Source organism: Acinonyx jubatus, chromosome B3 (genome assembly GCF_027475565.1).
Source record: "Acinonyx jubatus isolate Ajub_Pintada_27869175 chromosome B3, VMU_Ajub_asm_v1.0, whole genome shotgun sequence".
In the NCBI taxonomy this organism is placed as follows: Eukaryota; Metazoa; Chordata; class Mammalia; order Carnivora; family Felidae; genus Acinonyx; species Acinonyx jubatus.
Genome location: NC_069386.1, coordinates 134965241 through 134971374, shown reverse-complemented (window position 1 = coordinate 134971374; position 6134 = coordinate 134965241).

Below are 6134 nucleotides of genomic sequence, written 5' to 3'. Positions count from 1 at the left end.
TTTTTTTCTTTTTTCCCAATCATTACATCTTTTTCTTGCCTTGTTGCACTGGCGAGGGCCTCTGATGTAATAGTGGTGACAGAATGCATTCCTGTCTTCTCTCTAATTTCTAGGGAAAAGATTCTAATTTACTACCAAATGATTCTGGTAGATACCTTCACTTTGTCAAGGAAGGTCTTTTCCATTTCTATGCTGGTAAATTTTTAACTGATTGATTACAAATGGGCAACAGGTTTTCTAAATTCTTATTTCTACGCACATTGGGACAGTTTGTTTATATCTGCTAAACTAGCGAACACTTACCAACTTTTTTCCAATATTAAATCACCTTTGCATCGTTGGGATTAAACCCAACTTAGTTCCCATGCATTATCTTTTTGATACATTGCCAAATTCCATTGGTAATATTTTAGATGAGACTTCTACATTCATATTAATAAATGAGATTGTCTTTCTCACACCGTCCTTGACTAAGTAGGTTTTGATATCAAGGTTATATTACCATCATAGAATGAGTTAGGCACTTTTTATTAGTCTCTGGAAGATTTTCTGTATGATCGGGATGAGCTGGGAAGTTTAGTTGAACTCCTTTGTTTAAAAAAAAAAAAAATCTAAGGGCACCTGGTGGTTTAGTCAGTTAAGTGTCCAACTTCGGCTCAGGTCATGATCTCACGGTTCATGGGTTCGAGCCCCGTTTGGGCTCTGTGCTGACAGCTCAGAGCCTGGAGCCTGCTTCAGATTCTGTGTCTCTCCCATGCTCATGCTCTGTCTTTCTCTGTCTCTCAATAATAAATAAATGTTAAAAATTAAAAAAAAAGGAAAAAAAATCTAGGACCTGTAATTATCTTTTCCTATAGGAAGATAATTAAGCTCTTACTCATTTTATAAGTGGTTTTAAGAAATTTTGGGCTTTTGGGGCGCCTGGGTGGCGCAGTCGGTTGGGCGTCCGACTTCAGCCAGGTCACGATCTCGCGGTCCGTGAGTTCGAGCCCCGCGTCAGGCTCTGGGCTGATGGCTCGGAGCCTGGAGCCTGTTTCCGATTCTGTGTCTCCCTCTCTCTCTGCCCCTCCCCCGTTCATGCTCTGTCTCTCTCTGTCCCAAAAATAAATAAACGTTGAAAAAAAAAAAAGAAAAAAAAAAGAAATTTTGGGCTTTTTCATTCTCTTCGAATCAATTTTGGAGTTATTTTTCTATGAACGTCACTATTTTGTTTGACTTCTAAGAATTTATTTGAATTCTAAGAATTCAAATTTTTGGCCTAAGGATGAAAAAAAAATGTTTTTAGTGTTTATTTATTTTTGAAAGAAAGAGAGAGAGAGTGAGAGAGAGAGCGAGAGAGAGAGGCAAAAAGAGAGGGAGACACAGAATCCGAAGCAGGCCCCAGGCTCTGAGCTGTCAGCACAGAGCCCGACGCGGGACTCGAACTCACAAACCATGAGATCATGACCTGAGCCAAGATCAAGAGTCAACGGCTTAACCAACTGAGTCACCCAGGCACCCCAGGCATAAAGATTTTTATAATATTCTACTAAATTTTTGTTGTGGCTATGGTTTTGATCCATTTACTTTCTTTATACTATTATATGCATATATTTTCTTTTTTTTTCAATCAGTCTACCAGATGCAGGCTGCTTCATTAATCTTTTCAAAAAACCAGTAGTCTTGTTGATCTGCTCTATTGTATCTTTTTTGTATCTATTTCATTAATTTCTGTTTGTATCTTCATGGTCTCCTCCTTTCTGCTGTCTTTGGGGGTATTCTGTTTTCCTTTTTAATGCATACATTTTCAGCTTCTCTTGGTTCTAATATAATATTTAAGGTTATGGATCTCCACTTAAGACCGCTTTCCCTGCATACTGACATGTAATAGTTTGGGTATCAATCAAGTCTAATTATTTCAAATGCAAATTATTATTCTTTTATTCATGAGTTGTTGTGAAGCGGGCTTTTAAATTTCCAGACATGGAAAGATTACTAAAATTTCTCTTTGCACTATCTGTAGCTACTTCGTAAATTCCACTGTGATCAGAGACTGTCATATCTGTATGACATTCATTGTCTTAAATAGATGACAAATGTTCCGTGGTTTAAGAGTCTACACATTTCAACCCTGTCTTCCGACCATGATGCAATTAAATTAGAAATTAAAACCAGTGCTAAGAAATCGTAAAACACAGATGAAAATTTCCATCTGTACTTGAGAAGAACGACCATTTTTTAATTGTTGGAGGAGTTATATGCCCACGAAGTCACGGCCGACGATCCGACAACTGTAATTCAAATCTTCCATCATCTCGGGGCGCCTGGGGGGCTCCGTTGGTTTAAGCTCAGGTCATGATCTCGCGATTTGTGGGTTCAAGCCCTGTACTGGGCTCTCTGCTGTCAGCACAGAGCCTGCTTTGGATCCTCTGTGCCCCTCCCTCTCTGCCCCTTCTCCACTCGCACTCTCTCTCAAAAATAAATAAACATTAAAAAAAAAACTTCTGTCTTTTCTAATATTTTTTTGTGTGTTTATCGGTAACTAGTAAAGATGTGTTGAAATCCTTGACAATTATGGTAGATGTGTCCATTTCTCCCCGTAATTGTTTTCAGATTTTGTTTCACATTTTTGAGGCTTTATAAAATGGATGAAGTTTACAATGTCACATCTTCCTGGTGAATTAAACTTCTTATCCTTATCTACTGACCCTCTTTAACATTGCTTTTTTTTTTTTTTCTTAACAATAATTTAGCTTCTCATGGGTAGTGCTGATAAAGCTCTTTGAAATCAGGACAACATTGCCTTCCAATTATTACTCAATGTACTTGCTTACTATTTACCATTCCTTGCTTTGGCCTCTGCTCCCTGATATTTATTTATTTATTTGCTTGATTAGTTGCTTGTTTATGTATCTTTCGTGGCCCTTCAGAGTTCCCTTATTTCCAATAAGCTCATCAATACATCAAAATGTGTGTTTGCTATAATGTTGCCAGGCTCTAATTGACATAAGAGTCCCTCAGAATGCCTAGAGTGCCAGAATGCCAAATTGGCACACTTTTCAGTCTTTACTATATACATACTATATATATTTTATGTAAGCTTCATGCCCAGGTCGGAGCCCAACATAGGGCTTGAACACATGACCTTGAGATCAAGACCTGAGCTGAGATCAAGAGTCAGATGTTTAACCAACTGAGCCATCCAGGTGCCCCTACTATATTTCCAGAAAGTAGAAGTTATGGGCCTGGGGCGCCTGGGTGGCTCAGTCACACCCAACTCTTGACTTCGGCTCAGGTCGTGATCTCACCCTCCGTGAGTTGGAGCCCCGCGTCAGGAGCCAGCCTGCTTGGGATTCTCTCTCTCCCCTTCTCTCTACCTTTCCCCCACTCGTGCTCATCTCTCGCTCAAAAATAAATAAATACATAAACACTTTTTAAAAAAGAAGAACTTATGGGCACAAAAAGAGAAGACAAGGGACGTGGGCACCAAGGAGTACCGACCAGGGGATTCTGTGTGCCCATGTACACATATGCCTATTTTCCAAATACCTGTGGGTAAACAATGTGTGAAGGAAGTATGTGTATTCCTTTATCTGTGCTTCTGAAATCATAGGTTTTTCAAGTTATGTCTTATTTCTTTTCTTTAATTCTTTTTTCAGTGTTTATTTATTTTTGTGAGACAGAGACAGAGCATGACCAGGGGGAGGAGCAGAGAGAGAGGGAAACACAGAATCTGAAGCAGGGTCCAGGCTCTGAGCTGTCAGCACAGAGCCCGACGCCAGGCTCGAACTCATGAGCCATGAGATCATGACCCGAGCAGAAGTTGGAAGCTCCACCGACTGAGCCACCCAGGCGCCCCAATTAGATCTTACTTCAGTCAATGAATATTTACTATATATAAAACAACTAGGGTGTGAGGACCATAAAGATGTTAGAGATCCTCACATTCATTAACTGTAAATAGTGCTCACCTCTCCATGTTGGGCTTGTGGGTGGTGAGTATTGTCTTCTATTGATTTTCTGTTTCTTGAACTTCTGCTGTGAGCATGTACTAGTTCCCTGATTATAGGGAAACAGTTATTTTACAAAGGGGTTTTCATACTTCAAAGAGTTGGAAACTACTAGTTTGGGGATTGAGAGCTTATAGAGCAAGAAAAACAAATTCGAAGGTGAATGGATGGGGCCAGGCCCGTGAGGACAGTGAGAAAGTGGCCAAGGGAGCAGGGCGAGGAGCTGGGTTTCCAGTGACCTGATGGCCAAGGCCAGATGAAATGGGAGTGAACGCCTGTCAGCTCCATCCCATTTTTTGCTCTGTAAAACTGCAGGCCTGATGTTGCCAGATCTTTTGGCTAAGTGAAAATAGATATCTACATTTTGTTATTTGAAATCTTTACAGAGTTTCCAATGCTGGCAAACTCACTTTTTAAAAAATGTTTAAACATGGTGCAGTTCAAATCAACCATCTGTGCAGATTAGATATGGCTCCTGGGTGGCCCCTTGATATCCTGTGTTAGGACCTGGGTTCCTTATCTCTTTCACCTCCACATGCACACTCCACAATCACTAAGATCAGGTCCAGCCCTGAAATATTTCTGAAACAGGAGACACCACCAATTTCCTCCTTCAGTTCAGATTATGGGAAGCCTCTCCATCTGCCCTAGTTTTAATCACATTGAAACCGTCACCAAGTGGGTGTATCCATCCATCCGTCCGTCTGTCCATCCGTCCATCTTGTCTGTCCATCCACCTATCCGTCCATCCATCCATCCATCCATCCATCCATCCGTCCATCCATCTTGTCTGTCCATCTATCCATCCGTCCATCCGTCCATCCATCCATCCATCTTATCTGTCCGTCCATCTGTCCATCTTGTCTGTCCATCCATCCATCCATCCATCCGTCCATCCATCCATCTGTCCATCCATCCGTCCATCCGTCTGTCCATCTTGTCTGTCCATCCACCTATCCATCCATCCATCCATCCATCCATCCATCCGTCCATCCATCCATCTGTCCGTCCATCTTGTCTGTCCATCTATCCATCCATCCATCCATCCGTCCGTCCATCCGTCCATCTTATCTGTCCATCCATCCATCCATCCATCCATCCATCTTGTCTGTCCATCCACCTATCCATCCATCCATCCATCCGTCCATCCATCCATCTGTCCGTCCATCTTGTCTGTCCATCTATCCATCCATCCATCCATCCATCCATCCATCCATCCATCCGTCCATCCATCCGTCCATCCATCCGTCCATCTTATCTGTGCATCCATCCATCTATCTGTCCATCCATCCATCTGTCCATCCATCCGTCCATCTGTCCATCCACCTTGTCTGTCCATCCATCCATCCGTCCACCCATCTTGTCTGCCCATCCATCTATCCGTCCATCTTGTCTGTCCATCCATCCATCTGTCCATCCATCTTGTCTGTCCAGCCATCCATCCGTCCATCCATGTATTTATTCTGACAACAGCTATCTTTTGGACATCTCCTAGATGGCAAGTAGTGCCCCAAATGGTGGAGAGAGAACAGGGAATACGACCAAGCCCTACCCTTAAGGAGCATGTAACACTCTAGGGGAGGAAATAGACGATTACAAACAAATGATCTGATGTCAGATGGGGGAGGTGTGCTTTCTAAAAGCTGTGTGGAAGGAAGAGGTGAGGGGACAGCATTGCTTGAAAGGGTGGCCAGGAAAGACCTTCACACATGGTGTCTGAATAAGATCTGCTTGCTAAGAAAGAGGCAGCTGTGCAAACACGGAGAGCGAACTTAGCTTCCAGGCAACAGATAGGATAACAGCAGGTGCAAAGGCCCAGAGACAAGAACGGGATGATCTAGATTTGTTGGGGGAAGTCTGCTAATCCTCTCCTGCGAACCCACACCTCGCAGACTTCCTCCCTGACTCCACTGTCAAGCACTTTGTACTGTGTTATCTCCTAACTCAGGCTGGGGGCCAAGGCCATTCTCCACGGGTCCATCCCACAGGGCTGGTTTCCAGGGAGAAGACATCTTTCACCCCCAGCAGAGATCCCGGGCAGGTTCCTGGTCTTGACCCTCCTCTCTGATCTTCAGTGGTTATCTTCCCCTGAGAGAGGCCCCTCCTCCACCAAAGGGCCTCCTTCCTGCTCCTACAGAGCAGACC